The sequence below is a fragment of the Callithrix jacchus genome, chromosome 5 (genome assembly GCF_049354715.1).
Source record: "Callithrix jacchus isolate 240 chromosome 5, calJac240_pri, whole genome shotgun sequence".
Lineage (NCBI taxonomy): Eukaryota > Metazoa > Chordata > Mammalia > Primates > Cebidae > Callithrix > Callithrix jacchus.
In genome coordinates, this window is record NC_133506.1 from 88,051,155 (window position 1) to 88,078,187 (window position 27,033).

Consider the following 27,033-nt stretch of genomic DNA (forward strand, 5'->3'; position numbering starts at 1 on the left):
TTTCCCTGGCAACCGCACCTCCTTGCCCCCCTCCCTCCCCCCTGCAGGGGACCGGTGCAGAGAGCGCGGAGCAGGGGGCGGGGCGGGGCGGGGCAGAGCTGCGGCCCCAGAGCCAGGCGTGGGCGCCCGCCGGTTGTCGCGGTTGTCGTGGGAACTAGGCAGGCCGCAGTCTCGGAGGCAGACCGGTGCTGGTGGGCAGAAAAGAGATGCCCGAAGAGGAGGTGGGTGGCTTTGTCTGGATACCCAAGCCCGGACCTAGATATCCAGGCCTCCGCTCCTTCCGTGAAAGGGTGCTGTGCTTCATAAAAAATGAGATTAGAAAATGAGAGAGGAAAATATTTTTAATGGAATCAGGGAATATGAAAAACAGTTATGTGCAGAGGGAAAAATTCTGCAGTCCTGGAGTTCGACCTCTGCAGAGGACATCTGGAATGCTCTGGTTCAACATGAAAAAAAAGAAATAAGCGATTAAGGGAGGCACCCAGTCAGTGACAGAACCAAGACCAGAGCCCAGGCCTCTTAGTTATCAGTCATCTTCATCCGCTTTTCAAGGAGAGAGGTGCTTAGAGGCCTAGGCCAGGCCCGTCAGGGCACCAGAACAGCTGCCACCCTCACCTTCTCTCTGCCAGGTTGATTTCTTTCTTTTTTTTTTTTTTTTTGAGACAGAGTCTGGCTCTGTTGCTCAGGCTGGAGTGCAGTGGCGTGATCTTGGCTCAATGCAACCTCTGTTCCTGGTGTTCAAACGATTCTCGTGCTTCAGCCTTCTGAGTAGCTGGGACTACAGGCATACGCCACCACACCTGGATAATTTTTTTTTTTTTTTTCTTTTTAGTAGAGATGGGTTTTCTCCATGTTGGCCAGGCTGGTCTCAAACTCCTGACCTCAAGTTATACACCCGCCTGGGTCTCTGAAAGTGGTGGGATTACAGGCGTGAGCCACCGTGACCAGCCTTGCCAGATTGATTTCTGACTGTCGTTCTCATGGGCAAAGATTACCCTTCTATTTACTTTGCATATTTAGGCTCTCAACTTGCCAACCGATGTAAAGTTAGGGTATTTTTGATTGAGTAGAGAGTGAGGTAAAGGAAGAATAGAAGTTCTTGGAACTTTCATCAGTGCCTGGAATCCCTAGGTGTCTGTGGTTTGAGTGTCTTCTCAACACCTCCCTCCCCCCTGTTCAGCTGGTGCCAAGTCCTCGCGGCATCACATTCTTCCTTCTATTCTTATCAGCACCACTCTAGTTTTTGAGCTCTGTGACCTAGTTTTGGGCTCCATGAGTTATTTTGAGGGCCTCCTGGCCACAGCCTGGACCCCTGTTGTCCACATCCTATCTCCACCATTTTTCCCGTCATATAAGCAGCCTACATCTAATGGTGCTGCCCCCCTGCTTAAAAAGTCCTGAAAGGTTCCTCACCACCTGTGGAATGAAGTGAAACTCTTTACTATGACTTTCCCTGTCCCGCCCCCATGGTTTGCTTTCTTGATTTTTCTCCTTCATCGCTTCTTCACTCATATTTCAGCCAGATGGGGCTATGTGTTACACACTGAACATTTTTCCTTGCCTTCACACCAACTTCAAAGACATATCCTGAGCTGGGCAGAGCCTAGACAGCTGTACTTAGGTGAAGTCTTTCCTTTGGGCACTTTCCCATTTGAACTTCACTGGTCCTCCAGCAGACCCCTGCAGCCCCTAGGAGCTTTTCATCTCTGGGTGAAAATCCTAGTCGTGGCATTTGCTGTATCATAGCGAAGGAGTCTCATTACCCTTTGAATTTCAAGATCCCTGTAGTTAAAAATGGAAATAACCAGAGCCTCCTCAATGAACTGTCATGAGGATTAATGAACTCAAGTATGGAAAGTTTCTGGCATCGTGCCTGACGCAGTAGCTGCTCAACTAATAGCTATCATTATTGTTTCCATCATGTACACACATGTCATTCTCCTTGCTGAGATTTGAGACACCATGAAGTACATCACCCGTACACATAGAAAGCATGTCTAAAAGCTGTTACTTTGACCGGGCACAGTGGCTCACACCTGTAATCCTAGCATTTTGGGAGGCTGAGGCAGGCAGATCATTTGAGGTAAGGAGTTTGAGACCAGCCTGGCCAACATGGTAAAACCCTGTCTCTACTAAAAGTACAAAAATTAGCTGGGTGTGGTGGTGGGTGCCTATAATCCCAGCTACTGGGGAGGCTGAGGAAGAAGAATGTCTTGAACCCGGAAGGTGGGGGTTGCAGTGAGCTGAGATCACGCCGTTGTACTCCAGCCTGGGTGACAGAGTGAAACTCTGTCTCAAGAATAAATAAATAAAAGCTGTTACTTCTTTAAAATGCTACTAATATCTTTGTGGTTAATTTTATATTGATTTTTTTTATGCTGAATTTCAGAAAGTGACATTTTATGATCTCATTTCTAATTTTTATTAGAGATCATTTTATTTTATGAAACTGAGAGTGTATCCAAGTTTAGGGCTTGCAGCCATCCATGAAATATGTGAAATTTGGTAATGTCTATTGGGCTTTCATAGGGCAGATATTTGAGATCCAATTCTTATGTAGAATAAAGTAGACTCTATTAGAGACTGGCAAACTCCCTAAAATTAATTATAATTTTTTTTTAAAAAAGCATGTCCTCTGGGAGATCTCTTAGAATTTTCCTCACTTGTAACTGTAACTGATTTATTGTGCCATTTTACAAAGAGGGGGCAAACTCATTAAAGTTTTTGGATCCTATAATACTGAAATATTTCTTGAAAGTTCAAATGGGCTTTGATTTATTTATCCATTTTGGAAGCTTCAGACTTTTCAAACCCTTCATTATGGCCATTGATGCATCTGATACAAGATTGGCTGTGATTATAGGAGCTTTGAGAACATAAAACATACTGCTTTTCTGAATTTCTGAAAAATTCCTACCAAAAGGAAGAATTTGACTTCTGTCCAGAGGCGTATCTGATTTGTTTGGACTTTGGATAAACTCGAGCTATACATATTTGGCCAAGAGTTTGATTTGTGGACTAATCATCAAGCCCTGAGCAAGAGTCAGGCTTCAGAAAGCAATGTCAGTGTCAAGAACCCCACATGAGCATTACATGTTTCTGGACAGATGAACACTCAAGCCAAAAAAAAAAAAAAAAAATCCATCTCATCAAGAGGGCAGAGGAACATAAGCAATGGGCAACCTCTGAACCTTCAGGAAGTGACCGGTACTCCATGACATTTCATTTTTTGTTGTTGTTGGTTTTTGTTTTTCTGAGATGAAGTCTTGCTCTGTCACCCAGGTTGGAGCGCAGTGGTGCGATTTTGGCTCACTGCAACCTCTGCCTTCTGGGTTTAAGTGATTCTCCTGCCTCAGCCCCCTGAGTAGCTGGGAATACAGACATGTGCCACCATGCCCGGATAATTTTAATATATGTATTTTTATTTTTTTTGAGAAGGAGTTTTGCTCTTATTGCCCAGGCTGGAGTGCAGTGGCATGATCTTGGCTCACTGTAACCTCCACCTCCCGGGTTCAAGCAATTCTCCTGCCTCAGCCTCCCAAGTAGCTGGGATTATAGACATGTGCCATCATGCCCCACTAATTTTGTATTTTTAGTAGAGACGGGGTTTCACCATGTTGGCCAGGCTGGTCTCAAACTGCTGACCTCAGGTGATCCGCCCACCTTGGCCTCCCAAAGTGCTGGAATTACATGTGTGAGCCATAGTACCTGGCTGACATTTTGTTTTGTTCAGAGCAAGTGAGGGAGAGAGTAGAGCAACAACCAGGAGACAGAGCAACACAGGAACAGGAGCAGGTGGCCTCCTTTCTAATCACCCACTTCCCGATAGTTGCAGCCATAGAGTTTTTGCTGGGCAGAGTGCCCTCTGCACTCACAAGGATGGAATGGGGACCCCTCAGATGACTGCACCACACAGATGAGCATTCACCCCCAACATAGAGGATTTCCAATGCTTGCTCTGTTTTTTCTTCTGAGCTCTTTCTTTTGTGGTTGTCTCTGCTTTTCTAATGGCACAGAAGGAACATCAGATTAGCTGCTAACTCTAATTTCTTTCTTTAACCCTTTTTACCTTCTCATTGCCTCCGCCCCACCAAAGATTGGCTGCTTACCACCTTAAAGGGGAGGTAAGGGTATTAACAGACCACATTAGTATCTTTAAGGGAAGATTGGGAACTAGGCTCGAGGAGACTCACAGCAAAGATGGGTCTTTGGGGATGTCTGTCCGTGTTCAAAGCTGTGCATAACAAATCAGTGAACCTGGAACATTTTTTCTGTTCATTTAATCAACAGATAACTATTGAATGGCTAATTCATGTTAAGGACAATTTACATGTTGACAAATCAATAAATATACACTGCTGGGGCTGGGCACGGTGGCTCACGCTTGTAATCCCAGCACTTTGGGAGGCCAAGGTGGGCGGATCACAAGGTCAGGAGTTTGAGACCAACCTAGCCAAGATGATGAAACCTCATCTCTACTAAAAATATAAAAATTAACTGGGCATGGTGGCAGGTGCCTGTAATCCCAGCTACTTGGGAGGCTGAGGCAGGAGAATTGCTTGAATTTGGCAGGTGGAGGTTGCAGTGAGCCAGGATCACACCACTGAACTCCAGCCTGTGTAACAGAGCAAGACTCCATCTCAAAAAAATTTTAAAAATAAAAAAAAATACACACACACACACACACACACACTGCTGGAAGTCCAGCTAGAGCAATCAATCAGACAAGAGAAAGAAATAAAGGGCATCCAAATTGGAATGGAAGAAGTCAAATTATCCTTGTCTGCAGGTGATATGGTCTTGTATTTGGAAAAACCTAAAGACTCCAGAAAAAGACTATTAGAACTGATAAACTCAGTAAAGTTGCAGGATACACAATCAACATACAAAAATCAGTAGGATTTCTATATGCCAACAGTGAAGAATCTGAAAAAGAAATAAAAAAGTAATCCCATTTATGATAGCCACAAATAATATGAAATACATAGGCATTAGCCAAAGAAATGAAAGATCTCTATAATGAAAACTATAAAACACCGATGAAAGAAATCAAAGGGGACACACAAAGAAATGGAAAATTATTCCATGTTCATGGATTGGAATAATCAATATTGTTAAAATGTTCACACTACCCCAAGCCATCTACTAATTCAATGGAATCCCTATCTAAATACCAATGATATTCGTCACAGAAACGGAAAAATCAATCCTAAAATGTATATGGAACCACAAAAGACCCTGAATAGCCAAAGCTATCCTAAGCAAAAAGAGCAAAACTGGAGGAATCACATTACCTGACTTCAAATTATACCAACCCAAACCAGCATGGTTTTGGCATAAAAACAGTTACATAGACCAATGAAACAGAATAGAGAACCCGGAAATGAATCCACACACCTACAGTGAACTCATTTTTGACAAGGTGCCAAGAACATATACTGAGGAAAAGACAATCTTCAATAAATGTTGCTGGGAAAACTGGATATTCATATGCAGAAGAGTGAAACTAAATCCCCAAGTTTCGACATATACAAAAATCAAATCAACATGGATTAAACACTTATATTCATCAGTTTTCACATTGCTGATAAAGACATACCTGAGACTGGGTAATTTATAAAGAAAAAGAGGTTTAATGGACTCACAATTCTGCGTGGCTGGGGAGGCCACACAATCATGGCAGAAGGCAAAAGGAACTTCCTACATGGTGGCAGCAAGAGAGAAATGAGAACCAAGCAAAAGGGGTCTCCCCTTATAAAGCCATCAGATCTTGTGAGATTTATTCACACGAGAACAGTATGAAGGGAACCACCCCCGTGATTCAATTGTCTCCCACCAGTTCCCGTCCATCACACATGGGAATTATGGGCGCTACAATTTGAGATAAGATTTGGGTGGGGCCAAACCATATCAAGACTTAAAACTAAGAGCTCAGACCGTGAAACTACTATAAGAAAATACTGGGGAAAATCTCTAGGACATTGGTCTGGGCAAAAATTTCTTGAGTAATACCTCGCAAACACAGACAACCAAAGTAAATATGGCAAATGGGATCAATTACATCAACTCGAAAACCTTCTGCACAGCAAAGGAAACAATCAACAAAGTGAAGTGACAACCCACAGAATGGGAGGAAATATTTCCAAATAACCCATCTGACAAGGGATTAATAACCAGAATACATAAAGAGCTCAAACAACTCTATAGGAAAAAATCAATCCAATCAAAAAATGAGCAAATAATTTGGTTAGACATTTCTCAAAAGAAGACATACAAAAAGCAAAGAATCATATGAAAAGGTGCTCAATATAATTGATCATCAGAGAAATGCAAATCAAGACTACAGTGAGGTATCATCTCACCTCAGTTAAAATGGCTTGCATCCAAAAGACAGGCAGTAACAAAGTCTGGCAAGGATGTGGAGAAAAGGGAACCCTTGTATTCTGTTGGTGGGAATGTAAATTAGTACAACCATTATGGAGAACAGTTTGGAGGTTCCTCAAGAAACTAAAAATAGAGCAAATGATCCAGCAATCCCACTGCTGGGTATATATGCAAAAGAAAGGAAATCCACATATTGAAGGGATACTGTACTCCCATGTTTATTGCACCACTGTTCACAATAGCTAAGATGTTTTTCATTTTGTTTTGAGACACAGTCTCCCTCCATCACCCATGTTGGAGTGCAGTGGCACAATCTCGGCTCACTGCAACCTCTGCCTCCTGAATTCAAGCAATTCTCATACCCCAGGCTCCCGAGAGGCTGGGACTACAGGCACGCACCACCCCACTTGGCTAATTTTTGTATTTTTGTAGACATAGGGTGTCACCATATTGGCTAGGCTGATCTCGAACTCCTGGCCTCTAGGGATCCACCTGCCTCAGCCTCCCAAAGTGCTGGGATTACAGGCATGAGCTACTGCGCTCAGCCTCTGACAATAGCTAAGAAATGGAAGCAACGTAGGTGTCTATCAACAGATGAATAAATGAAGAAAATGTGGTCGATATACACAACAGAGTGCTATTCAGCCATAAAAAAGAATAAGATTCTGTCATTTACAGTGGCATGGATGGAACTGAAGATCATTGTTAAGTGAAATAAGCCAGGGACAGAAAGACAAATATTGCATGTTCTCACATATTTGTGGGATCTAAAAGTCAAAACAACTGAACTCATGGGCATTAAGTGTAGAAAGATGGTTGCCAGAGGCTGGAAAAGATAGTGGGGAGGGGGTGGAAGGAAGGAGGGTGGTTAATGGGTACAAAAAATAGAAAGAATAAGACTTACCATTTGATAGCACAGCAAGGTGACTACAGTCAGCAATAATACATTTAAAAATAACTAAAAGAGTATAACTAGATTGTTTGTAACACAAGGGAGAAATGCTTGAGGGGCTGCATACCCCGTTCTCCATGATGTGATTATTATGCATTGCATGCCTGTATCCAAACATCTCATGAAAAAAACATTTCATGTGCCCCATAAATATGTATACCTACTATGTACCCACAAAAATTAAAAATTAAAAAAAATTTAAATATTCACTGACAAATGTTAATGAGTGCCAGGACACTAACAGGGTACAGCAACAGAGCACGTTGGGAGGAGCGTTGGGGCAGAGGGAACGTATTTATGCAGGTGGTCAAAGAGGACCTCTCAGTGTGAGACCTGAAGGAGGAAGAGGAGCCAGGCTTGGAGGGTGGAGAAAACAGGATTGAGATGATTGTAAAGTGAGAGAAACTCAGGGGATTCAAAAAAAGCTTAAGGTGTGGCCAGAAGACTATTTATTGTGAGGGATGCCTGGTGAGGTTGTAAGAGTTGGAGTTTGGCTTTACTATAAGCGCAATGGAAAGTCTTGGAATGGCTTTAAAGTGTATGTACGTTCCTCTGTGTGTATGTGTGTGCATGCATGTACAACACGCATGTGTGCATGTGTGTGTGCATCTGACCTATTGTGTGGAGCATAGTGTAGAGGCCCGTGAGGAGGTTCCCCACTAGAAATGGCAGTTAGGACCTCATGATCCCTACTCCAGCCTTTGATGAAATGTCAAAATGTCACTCAAGTATGTCTTGTTCATCAGCATGAGACATGATCAAAGATGAATTATCAAAGAAATTTTCCCCAGTTCCAGGACACCCACATGACCAGATGTTCCATGTTAAGTAGCATATCCTGGTTTTTTTTGAGCTGGAGTTTCACTTTTGTTGCCCAGGCTGGAGTGCAATGGCATGATCTCGGCTCACTGCAACCTCTGCCTCCCTGGTTCAAGCAATTCTCTTGTCCCAGCCTCCCAAGCAGCTGGGATTACAGGCACATGCCACCATGCCCAGCTAACTTTTGTACTTTTAGTAGAGATGGGGTTTCATCATATTGGTCAGGCTGCTGACCTCAGGTGATCTGCCTGCCTCAGCCTCCCAAAGTTCTGGGATGACAGGAGTGAGCCACTGTGCCCGGTCGTGTATCCTGATTTTTAACTTCCCCCCTCTTGTTCCAGTGCAGTCCTCAAAATGTCCCTTACTGATGTATCTTTGTTGCATTATGAGTCTTGCTCCTTTTACCCCTCCCTCTTCTCTTTCTCTTTTGATCTCTACCTCTCCTTCCTTTCCTCTCCTTTCCCCTCCCCTCCTCATCCTTCTTCCCCCCTCTTTTCTCTGCCTTTCTCATTAGGAGTCTAAGTTCCTTGCCAAACCGCAGTGCTTAGATTTCTATTTTCCCGAACAGATTTCTTGGCTGGTTTCACAGACTTTTGAATTGATTCTCTCTTCTTCTTCCATGCAGTCTCATCTCTGTTTCCAGTCACTGCTCCTAGACACTCGCCTCTCCTCCCTCAACAAGCCTAACCCCTAGGTTAAAAGTTTTAAAAATGTCAACAGGAAAAATGGCTCTTCCTCTAGCCCTGTAAAAAAGAAGACGTGAAGGAGTTAACCTTGAGTGACATCAGTCTCCAGCCATCAGTACAGTGAGGCAGTTCTTGAAAACCAGACAGAACAGAAGGTATCACTGTGCAACGTCCCTTCTGTGACTCACAGCGCCCTCTGAGTCAGGATAATGAGAGAACATTCTTAAAACATGACCTAACCATGCTGTGTCCTCAAACAAATTCCTGGATGTGTGTGGAGTAAGCTCTCCCAGCAAGCCCGAGCACAGACGTGTGGGGCGGGCTTGTTAGCACTCTTCTGAGTTGCTCCCTTTATAAAGCCACCTTCCCAGCCAGTTCATTTGTATTAAAATAAACTTTTAAAATAGCCTTTTGGTCTGTCCGGCAAACATGCTACGGTTCTCTCGTGGCTGTATTTTCATAGTTTTATATTGTGGCAACTGATCTCTGTCTTGGGGACCTTTGGGGGCCTTTGACTTCACACTGTAGCTGGAAGAAGTTATGCAAAATTCTAGTCAGATATAGAAAAAAGGAAATGGGGCTGGGCATGGTGGCTCACAGCTGTAATCCTAGCACTTTGGGAGGCTGAGGCAGGCAGATCACGAGGTCCAGAGATTGAGGCCATCCTGGCCAACATGGTAAAGCCCTCTCTGTACTAAAAATATAAAAATGAGCTCTACTCTGGAGGCTGAGGCAGGAGAATCACTTGAACCTGGGAGGCGGAGGTTGCAGTGAGCCAAGATCCCACCATTGCACTCCAGCCTGGTGACAGACCCAGATTTCATCTTAAAAAAAAAAGAAAAGAAAGAGAAAAAAAAAGAACTGGGATATCATTCATTTCTGGAATGGAGCAGAATCGCAACAGAGTGACTGTGACTGCAGAGTGTCCTTTATTTCACCTACACCTGAAGTTGTGTGTGTGTGTGTTTAATACAGGCGGCTTATCTGAGTGATTTTAAGAAATTAATTGAAAAATGATTAAATTACAAAGAGAGGAAAAAGCATTTGGTTGGCATCATCCAGGGTCAGAGGCCACTGTTAATGCAATATTTCATCAATTGCCCCATTGCTATTCTTTCAGTGATGTGATTTAGCTTCTCAAATAGCTCTTATCATGGCAGGCTTGCCTTAGATACATTGTACAGAGGACTTATAATCATTACAATGTATTTACTTAAAAAATTTTGAGGCTATTAAGCACTTTTTAGATGTATTTGTGTATGTGCATGTGTGTGTGTGTGTGTGTGTGTGTGTGTGTGTGTGTGTGTACACGTCCACAGAGGGATTTTATAAATGTCCGGACAAGGGATCTGAGTGAACACTAGGACAAGTGTTGAATTTATACACTCGTAGTGCCCTTCATGCATTTCAAAGAGCTCCATGCAGACTCATGTTAAGCGTTTTTCATGCCCTTTGAATATACCACTATCTCCCTTTAATGCACTGAAGAAACAAGAGGACAAAGAGTCTCCCTGTGTTCTTTATCCAAGGCCACACAACCCTTGCTGGAACCTTGAGCTTTCTGAGTGCCAGACACTTACTTGCGGTATATCACGAATGCTGGGAGATGGTGGAGGTTCAGTTTGTTAAAAAGTGAGGTAGCCCTATGATTGTGGGAAAAAGTTTTGACATACTTTGCTTTTTATTTTCTCACAGATCAAGTCATTATAATGGTCTTTCTCTTAGAAAGCTACTGAGGTTGGGAGTTAAACAGTAACAGGTGTTCTTGGGAAAGGGTAGAGCAACATTCTGGCAGCATATGAACGGATATGTGTGCACATGGGTGGTAATACTGCATGCCCTGACCTGTCCTATGCCTCTTCCTCTCACCTTTGTTTCAAAATGTCGTGTCCAGCATTTAAAAATGCAGGCACAGTTTGATGCAGGTGTTTGCAACCTCCTTCACCCCAAATGCTTTGCGGGGGGATGATAGCCTTTCTTGGCATGCCCGCTCCCCATGCTGCATGAGATAGGAAGGCAAAAACATGTATTCATTTATCAAACACTTCTCAAGCAATTAAGTGCCAAGTACTGTTCGAGATTCCGTGGATTCACAGAGGAATAATATACAGCCTTTGTGCTTGTGGGAGAGGAAGGAAAATAAACAAGGCCACGGAATAAACTCCATAATAGAGGTAGGTGTGGGCCTGGTGGAGGTGGGGGAGGGTGGGGGAGAGGAAGGAGAGGAAAAAGAAGGTTCTCACAGTGAGGGATGGTGAAGGGCCTCCAAGAATTGCTGGAGGCACCCCTCGATTCAGTGGTGCTGGTACGTCACTTCCCTCCCAGAGGAAGCCTTTCTCAGCAGCACCAAACTCTGGCTAGACCTTGAGCTAGATGACGTTTGTTGTCAACTCTCCCAGCCTTCCTGTCTGCGCCCTTTCCCTCCCTGTCTAGAAGGAGGCTCCCAACAGCCTTTTCAAAATCTGCTCAGGGCAGTTATGCATAGTCAATATTTATTGAATGAAATTAATCTGAAAAATATTCACACTATGGTATAAATGGCTTATACAGGGTACACCTGGGGACATGTGTCTGAAAGCCTCACATTAAAAGAGCTTTTGCCAGCTCACCAGGAGAGTTTCCTAGCATGTTGGCTCCTACACCCCGAGTGCACGTTTTCTGGATAGTTGCCCACCTTTTCTGTATTTTAATCTGGTCCTACTTCCAAGCACCCAGCCTTAACATGTTTTCCCTTCCCTGCCCTCTATTGTTGCTATATGATAAGGCAGAATGGGGGCCGTAACTGCTAATCTTAGACCTTTTGGCTGGAAATCCCACAAGACTGCATTAACAACTGCTTGGAAGCATTGGAGAGACCAGTGATTAAAAAAAAAGTTGTAGCCAGGCACGGTATTCCCTTTTGGAGCACTTTGGGAGGCCAAGGTGGGCAGATCACTTGAGGTCAGGAGTTCAAGACCAGCCTGGCCAACATGGTGAAACCCTGTCTCCACTAAAACTACAGAAATTAGCTGGGAATGGTGGCACGTGCCTGTAATCCCAGTTACTTAGGAGGCTGAGGCAGGAGAATCACTTGTGCCTGGGAGGTTGCAGTGAGCTGAGATTGTGCCACTGCACTCCAGCCTGGGTGACAGAGCAAGACTCCATCTCAAAAATAAAAATGGAAAGCAAAAGCAAAAGCAAAACAAACTTGTAGTGAGCAAGACGTTTAAATATTGTCTCTTAAATGCACTCACTATTTTGGTTCAGGGTTTCCACTTGTATGTTTCCTGCATGAGGGCAGAACTGGTGTGGTACATACATTGAAATTCTACCTCTAATGTGAGATAGGAAGAAGGGGGAAATGACCAGGAACCTCCACCTTATTCCCGGTATAGCATTCCCCTAGGATTCTCCCACGGACCATATTTCAGTGTATAAAAATGACATATCCACAGAAAGTCCCTCATTTGTATCCCAGACCATCAAGATTGTGTAGTCAGTGCCCTGTGCACTAAAGATGAGCAACTGGATGTTTTTCAAACCCTCAACTTAGTTCATTATGAGAAACTGTCCTAAAAGAAAAAAACACTACAGACTTCAATGAAAGGTTCAGAGGCCAGGCACAGTGGCTCATGCCTGTAACCCCAGCACTTTGGGAGGTCTAAGCAGGAAGATCACTTGAGGTCAGGAGTTCGAGGCCAGCCTGGCCAACATGGCAAAACCCTGTCTCCACTAAAAATACAAAAATTAGCCAGGCATGGTGATGCCTGTAATCCCAACTACTTGGAAGGCATGAGAATTGCTTGAATCTGGGAAGCAGAGGTTGAAGTGAGCTGAGATTGTGCCACTGCACTCCAGCCTGCGCGACAGAACGAGACTCTCTCAAAAGACAAAAAAAGAGGTTCAGAAAGCGGACACCTTTTAATGCTAATAGAAATATAATATGAGCCATATAAGTAATTTAAAATTTCCTAGGAATTATATTTAGAAAAGTAAAAAGAAATGGGTGAAATTCATTTTAATAACATATTTTACTAAACTTGCTAAATTAAAACACTGTCATTTCAACATGTAATTAATATTTTTTATTTTGAGAGTCAGAACCTCACTCTGTTGCCCAGGCTAGAGTACAGCGATGCAGTCATGGCTCACCAAACCTTGAACTCCTGGGCTCAAGCCATCCTTCCACCTTAGCCTCCCGAATAGTTGAAACTACAGGCCTGTGCACCACCACACCCAGTAATTCATTTTTATTTTTATTGATTGTAGAGATGGGATCTCATTAGGTTCTCCAGGCTGGTCTAGGACTCCTAGGATCAAGCAGTCCTTCTGCTTCAGCCTCTGGAGCAGGTAGGACTACAGGTACATGCCATCTTGCCCAGCTAATTAAAACAATTTTTTTTTTTTTTTGGAGACAGAGTCTTGCCACCCAGACTGGAATGCAGTGGCCCAATCGCAGCTCACTGCAACCTCTGCCTCCCAGGCTCAAGCAATTCCCCTGCCTCAGCCTCCAAAGTAGCTGGGATCACAGGTGTGTCACCACCATGCCTAGCTAATTTTTGTATTTTTAGTAGAGATGGGGTTGTGCCATGTTGGTCAGGCTGGTCTCAAACTCCTAACCTCAAGTGATCCACCCGTCTCAGTCTCCCAAAGAGCTGGAATTACAGGGGCGAGCCACCTTGCCCAACCTACAATTATTTTTTCCATAGAGATGGGGTCTTACTATATTGCCCAGGTTGGTCTCAAACTCCTGACCTCAAGTGGTTCTACCATCTTGGTCTCACAGAGTGCTGGGATTATGGGCGTGAGCCACTGTGCCCAGCTGATATAAAACTTACTAAGGAGATGTTTTACTTTTTTGTCCTAAATACACAAAGTCCAATGTATATTTTTTCATTTCCAGTGCATCTCAGCTGGGCCTAGTCACATCTAAATATTCAGTAGCAACATGTGGCTGGTGGCTATCTTATTACACTGAGAAGCTCTTGGTATCTTTTAAATGGTAACAATTTAGATGCCTTCTCCAGATAAAATTATTTACTATGTGAACAAGTGATGCCAAGATATGGTTGAGGAGAGCTAGGTGTTATAATTTGGGATAATCTAGGCCTCTCTTAGTGATTTACCATGAAAATGAAAAGCTCAGCTGGGCATGATGGCTCATGCCTGTAATCGCAACATTTTGGGAGGGTGAGGCTGGAAGATTACTTGAGTCCAGGGGTTCTAGACCAGCCTGGGCAATATAGCAAGACCTCATTTATTAAAAAAAAAAAAAATTAGCTGGGCATGGTGGTATGTCCTGTCTCAGCCTCCTGAGTAGTTCCAGCAGAGACAGGAGGATGGCTTGAGCCTGAGAGGGTGAGGCTGCAGTGAACTCTGTACTCCAGCCTGGATAACAGAGTGAGACCCTGTCTCAAAAACTAAAAAGAAAAAGAAAATGAAAAACAATGACCACATACCTCCCCCGTGCTCTCGCTCTCTCTCTCTCTCTCTCTCTCTGTGTGTGTGTGTGTGTGTGTGTGTGTGTGTGTGTGTGTGTGAAATGAATGTTCTTTGCTGGCAATCTGACATGCAGGAGAAATTAACAGAGTTAATGGCTATTCTGATATCTGCTCCCAAGCCACTGAGACCACAGAATTGGAGGATGGGAAGGGACCTTGGAGATCTTGTTAACTTTTGTCCTGGACCCTCATTGCAAGGAACAAGATTCGGTTGACCTGGGGAGGGGTCTAGGCATCAACATTTTTAGAAGTCCCCGATGTGATTCTAACGTATGGACTGGGCTATAAATGCAGGAACACTCCCTTCATTTTATAGGTGAAGAGACAGGGTCTAACTGAGGTCAGTGACTCATCCACAGCTTGTTAGAGGCAGAGTGAGGCCCCAAATCCAGATATTCTTCTCTATCTAGCTCACACAGAGGACATTTCCATAATACCTTTATTGTGGGTCATTCTCTGGCTTAACCCCAGAATTACTCTCATTTTGAATTGAGATACATTCCTCAGCTTAACCTAGATTAGACACAAACTTCAGGAAAGGTCTCTAAACCTTACTTACCAAGAAAATCTTCAGATCAGTGAAAACATTGAACTGATTCTGGTCTGGGACCATAGCTGTAAATGCTTCCCATTTTAGACCCAACTGTGACCTGAAACCCTATACTGAATATAGAGTTTCATTGGAGGGTAGAGGGAGGGGCCCCAAAGAAGCAAACACTTGAGTCTGATCAGTCCAGGCGATGCGCAGCCTAAGCCAGAGTGATGGTTAACAGGGGTCTTACTCAGATCTATCTGAGTGCTGAGCAGGTAATGCATGTTAGTAAGGTGGGTTGGCTGGGGGCTCTGGCCCCAGATCCTCCTAGCCATGGAGGGGTGATGATGCAAGTCCAGTTTTTCCAGTTGCTCAAATAAGTCACAGATTCGGGTTTGGTTTGTTTTGGTTTTTGTGAAAAACCCTGTTTTGTGGATGTTGGCAACTAATTTGATGTTTAGAAAAACACTGTAAGAGTCAAATAAAACCCACTAGTGAGCTATATTCTGCCTGTGAGCCTTCAAAATACATCTTTTAGATGAGTCCAATAGTTTTTTTGTTTTTTTTTAAATATATTATCACTCTGCTGCCCAGGCTGAAGGGCAGTGGTGCAAACACAGCTCACTGTAGCCTTGACCTCCTGGGCTCAAGAGATCCTCCCACCTCAGCCTCCCAAGTAACTGGGATTACAGGCATGCACCATCATGTCTGGCTGATAAGACTTCATCATATTCAATACTGAGTTTTACTGCTTTCTAAAGTGTTGGCCTAATACCATCATGCAGGCTGAGCATCCCTAATCCAAAAATTCAAAACCTGAAACTTTTTGAGCGCCAACATGACACCACAGGGGGAACGTGCCACATTCGACCTCATGTGATGGGTTCAGTCAAAACACTGTTTCATGAACAGAATTATTTAAAATATTGACTGAAATTACCTTCAGGGTATGTGAATTAGGTGTATATATGAAACATAAATGAATTTCATGTTTAGACTTAATTCCATCCTCAAGATAGCTCATTATGTATATGCAAATATTCCCCAATCTGAAAAAATCTGAAATTTGAAACACTTCTGATCCCAAGCATTTCAGATAAGGGATACTCAACCTGTCCTTACCTTGCCCTGGACCTTGTGAAACTGATGACAGTGAACATCGGTACCAGAAGGAAAAGTCATCCAGAAGCCCCACCTCTGTTCCCTTTTTAAATGTTATTCATTTTCTCACTCTCCACTTTATTAATTCTTTTGGGTGTGGCACTTGTGATGTGTCATAATTTTGTTTTGTTTGTTTTTGAGATGGGGTCGGACTTTGTCATTCAGGCTGGAATGCAGTGGCTCTATCATGGCTCTCTGCAGCCTTGACCTCCCCAGCGGAGCTCAGGTGATCCTCCTATTCCTGCTCCTGAGTAGCTGAGACTGCTGCACACATGCACCACCACACTCTGCTAATTTTTGTATCTTTTTTTTTTTTTTTTTTTAAAGACAGGGTTTCAGCAGGTTGCCCAGGCTGGTATCAGACTCCTGGGCTCCAGTGATCCACCTACCTTGGCTTCCCAAAGTATAGGCATGAACCACCATACCTGATCATAAATTTTCATAATGACATTGAAATTAAAGATTATTACAACTTGAAAGGTCCATATAATTTATTTGAAAGTTCTTTTTGAACATATGAGTCAGGCTTACTAGCATCATCATGGAATAGATACTAGTTCTGCTATAAAACTATGTAAGGAAAATGTTTTCATTCACTGCAAAATGAGACGGAAGTTTACATTGTAGCACAGGGGCAACCTCTTAGCCAGTGAAATGATATTGCAAATGAAAAGCAAAGTTACTCTTACCCACATTTTTCATTTTAGGAAAACCCCTTGGGTAAGTATATAGAGTGGAGTGAGAGTCCTTGATTTGAACTAATCTAAGGTATTAATAATAACAGGTAAATGCTTAGGTAATGATTTAGGAGTTGATGCTAATTTACCCTTTAATTGGAAGTATTTATAAAGCAAACATAAATGTAAGTTATTTGTGAAGCATATAAGAGATTAATGGAAAATATGCATGTCATTTGCATTTTAGTGATTCTCCCTACATATAACCTTGATTTTTGCCACAGTTCCTTTTTTTTTTAACATGTAAAAAACAAAATTAGAATGCATGCTTGTGAGAATCAGTTTCAGGTATATTTCCGTGAGAAGCTCCACTGTCCCCAAATAACCAGAGGTAGGTAACAGTTTCTGACAAAAGCTTGAGGGAACAGGATTAAATGAGAATTACAGTGATTATATTTTATCTAAAACCTTCAAGTCTCTGGAAAGCTGCTTGGTTTCTATTTTGAGCCCTGCTGCCCACATATCTTAACGACAGAATTTATGCATAATTTTGCTCTTCCTGTTTTTATCTCTGTTTGGGTGTATTTATTACTTCATATGCGATGATGCAAAGCTCATTGAAAGGTCCATTTATATCCTGGTTATCTGCATGGGGATCTAGCTGCTTTTCTCTGGCTGTTTCTAGAACTCTCACTGTAACATGCAGATTTGCTGGCACTGAGCCTTTTCTAGCACATATACATTCCACTCTCTCGGTAACTCTATTTATGGGAGTCTCTGTGCTTTACTCAGTACTAATAAAGATCGTGTAAAAGGATGGGTTGTGGATTTATCCATCCATGGAATTTTAGTGCTTTCAGAGGGAGGTTTATCTTATGTTCTTCCCCTGCCACCCCCCAATTTAATTAAAACAACAAAAAAGGCATTAGTCCAAATGAGTGACAGTTGGCAGATCTGCGTTGTTCAACTGGAGGGACTCCTTAGCTTCTGATGCTTGAAGATGGACAAGTAATTACCTCCTGTCTGTGACTATTTTCTACCAGGCTAAGCCCAATGTTTATTGTAAACTATCTGCCATTAAAAGCTGTAATAGCAAGCCTTATGTTCCCACACCATAAATTTGACTTGCACTGTTTTTTTATTTACCTTCATGTTTTATTATATTCTTTGGAATGTTTCATTTTAAAGGAAGATAACGGGAGAATGAAAATTGAACAAATTCCACATTCATGCTTGAATAAAGATAGGCTTAGCATACATATTTTTTTATGTACACCCAGACCACTGATGGCCACTTTCTGAATATTGGCAGCTTCTGTGTAACTGTTAGAGGTAGTTAATATAAGTATATCACTTGTCAAATGGTCCAGAAAATAGTCTAAAAATTAGAGTTTAACCAGATCACATAGGCTGAGGGCAGTGGTTCTCAAACTTTTGCATCTCATGAACACCCTTATTCAAAGACCCCAAAGAGCTTTTGTTCGTGTGGATTATATTTATCAATATTTATTGCATACAAAATTAGAACTGAGACATTTAAAAATGCTTATTTGTCTATTCATTTAAAAATAACAATAGGGCTAGGCACAGTGGTGGCTCACCTCACACCTGTAATCCCAGCACTTTAGGAGGCCAAGGTGGGAGCATCACTTGAGCCCAGTAATTTGAGAGTAGCCTGGGCAACTGGGCAACATGGTGAAACCCCGTCTCTACAGAAACATTTTAAAAATCAGTGGGATGTCTTGCTATGCTCCTGTGGTCCCAGCTACTCAGGAGGCTAAGGTGGGAGGAGCACCTGAGCCTGGGGGGTCAAGGCTGCAGTGAGCTGTGGTTACACCACTGCACTCCAGCCAGAGGAACAGAGTGAGACCCTGTCTCAAAAACAAAAAACCAATAAACCATTACATGCTAACATCAACACCATTTTTAATAAATAATAACTATTTTCTGTAGCAAAAAAAAAAAAGTTTAATAAGAAGAGAGTGATCGTTTTGGATTTTGTTTGACTTTAGAAGACACCTGGAGTCTTATATCTGCTTCTTGAGTCTGCTGTAATATGTTGCTTTGCTTGAAGTATATGAAAAAAATCTTCCCCTACACAGATATGTAGTTGTAAAAGAAAAGATTTTAACAACCTTTTCAAATAATTATGAATATTCTGCTTTGATCCCAGACCAAAATTTGACAAACGATAGGATTTTTGTGTGTGTGTGTGTGTGTGTGTGTGTGTGTGTGTGTTTTTTTTGAGACGGAGTTTCGCTCTTGTTACCCAGGCTGGAGTGCAATGGCGCGATCTCGGCTCACCGCAACCTCCGCCTCCTGGGTTCAGGCAATTCTCCTGCCTCAGCCTCCCGAGTAGCTGGGATTACAGGCACGCGCCACCATGCCCAGCTAATTTTTTGTATTTTTTAGTAGAGACGGGGTTTCACCACGTTGACCAGGATGGTCTCGATCTCTCGACCTCGTGATCCACCCGCCTTGGCCTCCCAAAGTGCTGGGATTACAGGCTTGAGCCACCGCTCCCGGCCCGTGTGTGTGTTTTTTTTAAAGGTAGAGTCTTGCTCCATCACCTAGGCTGGCATACAGTGGTGGGATCTCAGCCCATTGCAACCTCTGCCTCCCAGGTTCAAGTGATTCTCCTACCTCAGCCTCCCAAGTAGCTGGGACTACAAGGGTGCACCACCACGCCTGGCTAATTTTTTATTTTTAGTGGAGTTGGGGTTTTGCCATGTTGGCCAGTCTGGTCTTGAACTCCTGACCTCAAGTGATCCACCCCCACACAAGCCTCCCAAAGTGTTGGGATTACTGGTGTGAGTCACCATGCCCAGCCAAAATAAACATTTCTGTTATTTTTTATTTTTATTTTTTTAGACAGAGTCTCCCTCTGTCACCCTGGCTGGAGTGCAATGGTATGATCTTGGCTCACCGCAACCTCCTCCCAGGTTCAAGCAATTCTTGTGCCTCAGCCTCCCAAGTAGCTGGGATTACAGGCATGCACCATCACTCCTGGCTAATTTTTGTATTTGTTGTTTTTTTTAAGCAGAGGCGAGGTTTAACCATGTTGACCAGGCTGGTCTCGAACTCCTGACCTCAGATGATCCACCTGCCTCAGCTTCCCAAAGTGCTGGGATTACAGGTGTGAGCCACCACACCTGGCAATAAGTAGTAGTTTCTTAAAGATTCGTTGCAATGTGGAATTTAAAACCCTTTCGGTAGACATTTTTTTTAAACTAATAGATTTTATTTTTTTAGAGCAGTTTTAGGTTTAAAGAAAATTAGACAATTTGGAGGGTTCTCATGTGCCCCCTTTCACCACATTTTCCTATATTAACATCTTGTATTAGTGTGGCACATTTGTTAACAATTGATGAACCAATAGCACTGTACATGGCTATTAAACTACAGCTTGTAGTTTACATTAGATTATTTGTAAAATGGCATGTGTCCACTATTATAGTAACTTAGAGAATAATTTTACTGCCCCCAAAATTCCCTGTGCTCCACCTATTCAGCCCTTCTCTTCTTTCCCTGGTCTTCTGACTATCTTTATAGGTTGCCGTTTCTAGAATATCATATACAGTTGACCCCTTAAACAGCATGAGTTTTAACTTCACAGGTCCTCTTTCACAAGATTTTTTTTTCTTTTTTTGAGACGAAGTCTCGCTCTGTCACCCATGCTGGAGTGTAGTGATGCAATCTCAGCTCACAAAACCTCCGTTTCCTGGGTTCAAGCAATTCTCCTGCTTCAGCCTCCTAAGTAGCTGGGATTATAGGTGCATTCCACTGTACCTGGCTGTTTTTTTAAATATTTTTAGTAGAGATGGGGTTTCACCATGTTGGCCAGGCTGGTCTTGAACTGTTGACCTCTTGACCTCAGGTGATCCGCCTGTCTTGGCCTCCCAAAATGCTGGGATTACAGGTGTGAGCCACTGTGCCAAGCTAAGATTTTTTTTTTCAATAGAAGTTACACTGAATGTACTTGCCTCTCTTATCTTCCCTCCCACTACCTCTACCTCTTCTGCCCCTGCAATCCTTGAGACAGCAAGACTAACCCTCTTCTTCTTCCTTCTCAGCCTACACAATGTGAAGACCAAAATAAAGACCTTTATTTATTTTATTTATTTACTTTTTTTAGAGGTGGGATCTTGCTATGTTGCCCAAGCTGGAGTGCAGTGACATGATCATAGCTCACTGCAGCCTCAAACCCTTGGGCTCAAGCAGTCCTCCTGCCTCAGCCTCCTGAGTAGCTGGGACTACAGGTATGCACCACCCTCTAGGCCAAGGATAAAAGCCTTATGATGATCCACTTCCACTTAATAAATAGTAAATATATTTTCTGTTCCTTGTGATTTTCTTATTTTTTAAAAGATGGAGTCTCACTCTGTTGCCCAAGCTGGATTGCAGTTGTACAATCTTGTCTCACTACAGCCTCAACCTTCTGAGCTCAAGCAATCCTCTTTCTTTAGCCTCCCAAGTAGCCAGGACTACAGGTGCATGCCCGCACACCTGGACAATTTTGTTTTTTTTAGAGATGGGATCTCACCATATTGCCCAGGCGGTTTTTGAACTCCTGACTTCAAGCAATCTTCCTGCCTTGGCCCCCCAAAATATGGGATTTCAGGTGTGAGTCACTGCCCTGGTCTTTCCTTGTGATTTTCTTAATAATAGATATTTTTTCTCTGTTTTAAGAATATAGAATATAATACATATAACATACAAAATACATGTTAATTGACTGTCTATTAGTAAGGCTTCCGGTCAACACCAGACTACTAGTAGTTATGTTATTGGGGGCTTAAAAGTTATATATAGATTTTCAACTGCACCCCTACCCACCTGTGTTGTTGGAGGGTCATCTGTAATTGGAATCATGCCACACATAGACTTTTTAGATGGGCTTCTTTCACTAAGCAACATGCATTGAATGTTCCTTTTTGTGGGTTGAATGCTCATTAATTTGATTACTGACTATTTCACTGTATGAATATACTACAGTTTATTCATTCACCTTTTGAAAAATATCTTGGTTGCTGCTAGTTTTTGGCAAATATGAATTAAGTTACTATAAACATTTGTGTGCATATTTTTGTGTGGGCTAAGTTTTCAACTCCCTTTGGTAAATCCCTAGGGGTATGATTGCTGGGTCAGGTGGTAAGAATACATTTAGCTTTATAAGAAATGTAAACTGCCAAACTGTCTTCAGTTTTGCATACCCACTTGCAATGAATGAGAGTTTCTATTGCTTCACATCCTTGCCAGCATTATGCATTAATAGTTTTTTGGATTTTAGCCATTCTGATATGAGTATAGTAGCATTTCATTGTTGTTTTAATTTGCAATTCTCCAATGCCATATGATACAGAGCATCTTTTCATGTTTATTTGCCATCTGTATGTTTTCTTCTTTCTTTCTTTTTCTCTTTCTTCTTTCTTTCTTTCTTTCTCCTTCCTTCCTTCCTTCCTTCCTTCATTCCTTCCTTCCTTCCTTCCTTCCTTCTTCTTTTCTCTCTCTCTCCTTCCTTCCTTCTTTCTTTTTTTGAGACAGGGTCTTTTTCTATTGCCCAGGCTGGAGTCCAATGGCACAATCTCAGCTCACTGCAACATTCACCTCCCGGATTCAAGTGATTTTCCTGCCTCAGCCTCCCGAGTAGCTGGGACTACAGGTGTGTGCCACCACACCTGGGTAATTTTGTATTTTTAGTAGAGATGGGGTTTCACCGTGTTGGCCAGGCTGGTCTCAAACTCCTGACCTCAAGTGATCCACCTGCCTTGGCCTCCTGAAGTGCTGGGACTACAGGTGTGCGCCATCACATCCGAGTAATTTTGTATTTTTAGTAGAGATGGGGTTTCACCCTGTTGGCCAGGCTAGTCTCAAACTCCTGACCTCAAGTGATCCACCTGCCTTGGCCTCTAAAAGTTCTGGGATTATAGGCGTGAGCCACCGCGTCCAGCCCACCATCTGTTTATTTCCTTGGGTAAGGTATTTTTTCAACTCTTTTGCCCATTTTAAAAACTGGGTTGTTTGATACTAATGAGTTTTAAGGTTTTAAGTGTTCTTTGCATATATTGGATACCAGTCCTTTATCAGATATGTGTGCCTTTTTTCTTTTCTCTTTTGAGACAGAGACTGACTCTGTTGCCCAGGCTGAAAAGGAGTGGTACAATCACAGCTCACTGCAGCTGTGAACTCCTGGGTTCAAGCCATCCTCCTGCCTTAGCCTCCTGCGTATCTAGGACTATAGGTGTGCACTACCATGCCTGGCTAATTTTTAAATTTTTCTGTAGAGATGAGTCTTGTTATGTTGTCCAGACTGGTCTCAAACTTCTGGCCCCAAGCAATCTTCCCTCCCTGGTATATATTTTTTTCTTTATCAGATGTGAGTTTTACAAATATTTTCTCCCAATCTGCAGAGAAAATAGATGGCTTGTCTTTCCATTCTCTTAAATCACTGGATCTTTTACGCTACTTCCGTCTGTTGCCACTAGCCTGATGCGTGCTTAAACATCAGCAGTTTTTCCCATCATTGTTTTTGTAACATCAGTGCAAATTTTAATACAGAGGGAAGGCAAAAGACATCTTAGAATTATTGTGAAAATAGTTTTAATTTTGTGGACATATGTGATCAAGGCCCATGAGCATGCTTTGAGAACTGCTGACCTAAAGCAGACAAGGATAGCCTGTACCACTCCTTCGTTCAGGCCTCAGTAAGACCAAATAGAATTCGAAATTGAATTTTACAAATGTGTAATGTTAATTTACTCTTCTGCAAAAAGGGTTTTGGAAGACACATATATGATGCACTGAACTTGGTGTTCTAATTCATTAGGAAGAGTCGTCCATTTTTTTAGATTATTTTCCCTGGTGATTCTTGAGAGACTGTAATTTTCATTTTTAAAGAAATACTTTGTGTGTGTGTGTGTGTGTGTGTGTGTGTCTGTGTGTTTGTGTGTCTATGTGAAAATATATAAGTAGAGTGTATGAGCCAATGAATGTCTCTCTTTCTTTTTTTCTGGAGTGCTGTGGTGTAATCTTGGCTCACTATAGCCTGAGACTCCTGGGCTGAAGTGATGCTTCCACTTCAGTTTCCTGAGTAGCTGGGACCACAGGCATGTACCACCACACCCAGCTAACTTTAACATTTTTTTGTAGAGATGGAGAGATGGAGTGTCTCTATGTTGCCAAGATTGGTCATGAACTCCTGGCCTCAAGCAATCCTCCTGCGTCAGCCTCCTAAAGGGCTGGGATTACAGGCGTGAGCTACTGTGCCAAATGTCTCCTAATAGCAAATAATAGGTAGATGATGCCTGGTAATGGGTTTATGATATATTTGTCTATATAGACAAATATATATGACCCTCAACTCTTTGCTTTTTCTCCTAGAAAGAAAAAGCATATTTTCTTTTCTTCTGGTAGATGTACTTTTCCCTATTCTTTCCAGTAAGTATAACCAAAAACCCTGAATATTACATATAAAACACCTATAAGAAGACTCTGAAAGGTGGGGAAAAAAAAGAAGGGCAGAATGTTTATGGACTACAGGACCTGAAGAATAACACTGGAGTGAGTTACTTTGTTTTTATTTTTGACTCATATACACCAGGCTTGGAGTCAAAAAAGGTAGCAGCCTAGAAATGCCAACAGGAGGCCGGGTGTGGTGGCTCAAGCCTGTAATCCCAGCACTTTGGGAGGCTGAGGCGGGTGGATCACAAGGTCGAGAGATCGATACGAACCTGGTCAACATGGTGAAACCCCGTCTCTACTAAAAATACAAAAAATTAGCTGGGCATGGTGACGCATGCCTGTAATCCCAGCTACTCAGGAGGCTGAGGCAGAAGAATTGCCTGAACCCAGGAGGCGGAGGTTGCGGTGAGCCGAGATCGTGCCATTGCACTCCAGCCTGGGTAACAAGAGCGAAACTCCGTCTCAAAAAAAAAAAAAAAAAAGAAATGCCAACAGGAGTAGTAAAAAAAAGCCCAACCACATCCTGCTCTCTTTAGCCAAAGAACCATGGAAGGGGCAGCCTAGCAAGATGGAAAAGTTTTAAACATTGCTATGGAGTGTATTGTGTCTCCCCAAAATTCATATGTCAAAGCCTTAACTCCCAACATAATTGTACTTGGAGATGGGGCCTTTGGGGATAATTAGTTAGATGAAGTTGTGAGAGTAAGGCCCTAATGATGGAATTAACAGCTTTACAAGAAGGAGCATGGCGGGGTTGGGTGTGGTGACACACATCTGTAATCCCAGCACTTTGGGAGGCCAAGGTGGGTAGATCACTTGAGCTCACGAGTTCAAGACTGGCCTGGCCAACATGGTGAGACCCCCATCTCTATCAAAAAATATAAAAATTGGCTAGGTGTGGTGGTGCATGTCTGTAATCCCAGTTACTTGGGAGGCTGAGGCATGAGAATTGCTTAAACATGGGAGGCAAAGGTTGCAGTGAGCCAAGATCTGCTTCACTGCATTCCAGCCTGGGAGACAGAGTGAGACCCTGTCTAAAAAAAGAAAAAGAGAGAGAAAGAAAGGGAGTGGAGAGAGATCTTTCTCTCTGCCATGTGAAGGAAGACACAGTGAGAAGGTGATCACCTGCAAGCCAGAAAGAGATCCCTTGCCAGGAACAAAATTGGTTACCACCTTGATCTCAGACTCCCTAATTTCCAAAACTGTGAAACATAAATGTCTGTTGTTTAAGCCACCAGTCTATATTTTGTTGTAGCAGCCTAAGACTAATACAGACAACAACTGTTCTACTCCAGCCAAACAGCACAGCAAAAACTTTGGCCCCCACCCATGCCAACAAAGGCTGAGTGGGGAGCCTACAATTCCACCCTATGAGGCACCTCACCCACCAGGGTTGTGTCAGAGAAGGCCAAGTAGGGAGTCAATAATAAGTCCACTCTCCAACTAGCTCCCATGGTGTCAGTGGAGATGTGGGAAGCCTAGACGTATACCCCAAAAAGGCAGTCATGAAGTGCTCCTCTTCATTTCTGCTCAGGAATCGGAGAAGGACTAGCAGACAGTCTAGGCTTTTACCATCATCCAATGGTAATAAGGCAACCCCCATCTCAGTGTCAGTGGAGACCACCTGGGGAGCCAGAATACCGACATCTGCCCAGCAATAATGAGAAGTGTAACTAAGATGTCAACAGAGGCTGAGCGAACCTAGTCTTCTAGCTCCACCTGGCAGTAATGGGATGGTGTCTTTCCTCCTCTGCTGGAGTAATGTCAAAAAAGCCAGCTAAAATATAGAGTTAAAATAAGATTAATAGTTATAAAAATGTCCAAGATTCAACTGAAAATCACTAATCATACCAAGAGCCAGGAAGATCTCAAATGGAAAAAAAAAATCAGTCAATGACATCCACTATATTAACAGGCTAAAGAAGAAAGATCACATAGTAATAACAATAGATTCAGAAAAAGCATTTAACAAAATTCAACGCCTATTCAGGATAGAAACTCCCAGAAAAACAGGATTAGAGACCACCTTACTTGATAAAGAGCATCTATATGAAAAAATAGAACAAACAGAAAACAAGAAGTAAAATCACAGATTTAAGGCACACAGCTAACATTTTACTTAATCGTGAAAGACCGAAGCTTTCCCCTTAAAGCCGGGAACACGGAAAGGATGTCTTCTTTTATCACTTTTATTGAACACAGTTCTTTAAGTCCTAGCCAGTGCAATAAGGTAATAAAAGAAAGTAAATGGCACACAGTTGGGGAAGGAAGAAATAAAACTATCCCCATTTGCAGATGATGTAATTGGCCACATTGAAAATCCAGAAGAATCTGCCAAAAAAAAAATCTTGTGGAACCAATAAATGAGCTCAAGAAGAGGTCAACATATAAACGACAAGTATATTTTTACAGACTAGCTTTGGATACATGGACATCAAAATTAAATATTTAATATTAACAATCACTCAAAAACATGAAATAGGTGTAAATCTAACAAAACCAGTACAGGACATTTTACTGTAAATTATGTAATGTCATAAAAGATAACAAGATCTAAATAAATGGAGTAATAGTCCATGTTTATGGATTGGAGACTCAACATAGTCAGGATGTCAGTTCTCCCCAAATAGATATAAAGGTTTAATGTAATTCCTATTAAAATAAACTCAGCAAGATCTTTTTGTAGCAACAGACAAGATTATTGTAGAATTTATATGGGAAGTCCAAACAAAAAGCAAAGGGGCAAAACCTGTGCTGGGATAGGGCAAGAGGCAATGCACTGGGACACCCCTTGCATCAGACTCAATGGTGTCTGTGCACTGTGTGACTGGCTGGGATGCTTGGGGTGGGTCAGGGGCAGGTGTAACCTCTGCCTCATTGT

The 27,033-nt window shown here is 42.5% G+C and overlaps 1 long non-coding RNA gene across 1 annotated transcript; it reads left to right on the forward strand.

The window, feature by feature from the left end:
- Positions 1-84: 84 nt before the first annotated feature.
- On the forward strand, positions 85-25,957 carry LOC144582605 (uncharacterized). The gene is made up of 3 exons (XR_013535650.1): positions 85-629; positions 24,292-24,335; positions 24,651-25,957. It is a non-coding gene; the product is annotated as an uncharacterized LOC144582605 (long non-coding RNA).
- Positions 25,958-27,033: the final 1,076 nt, after the last annotated feature.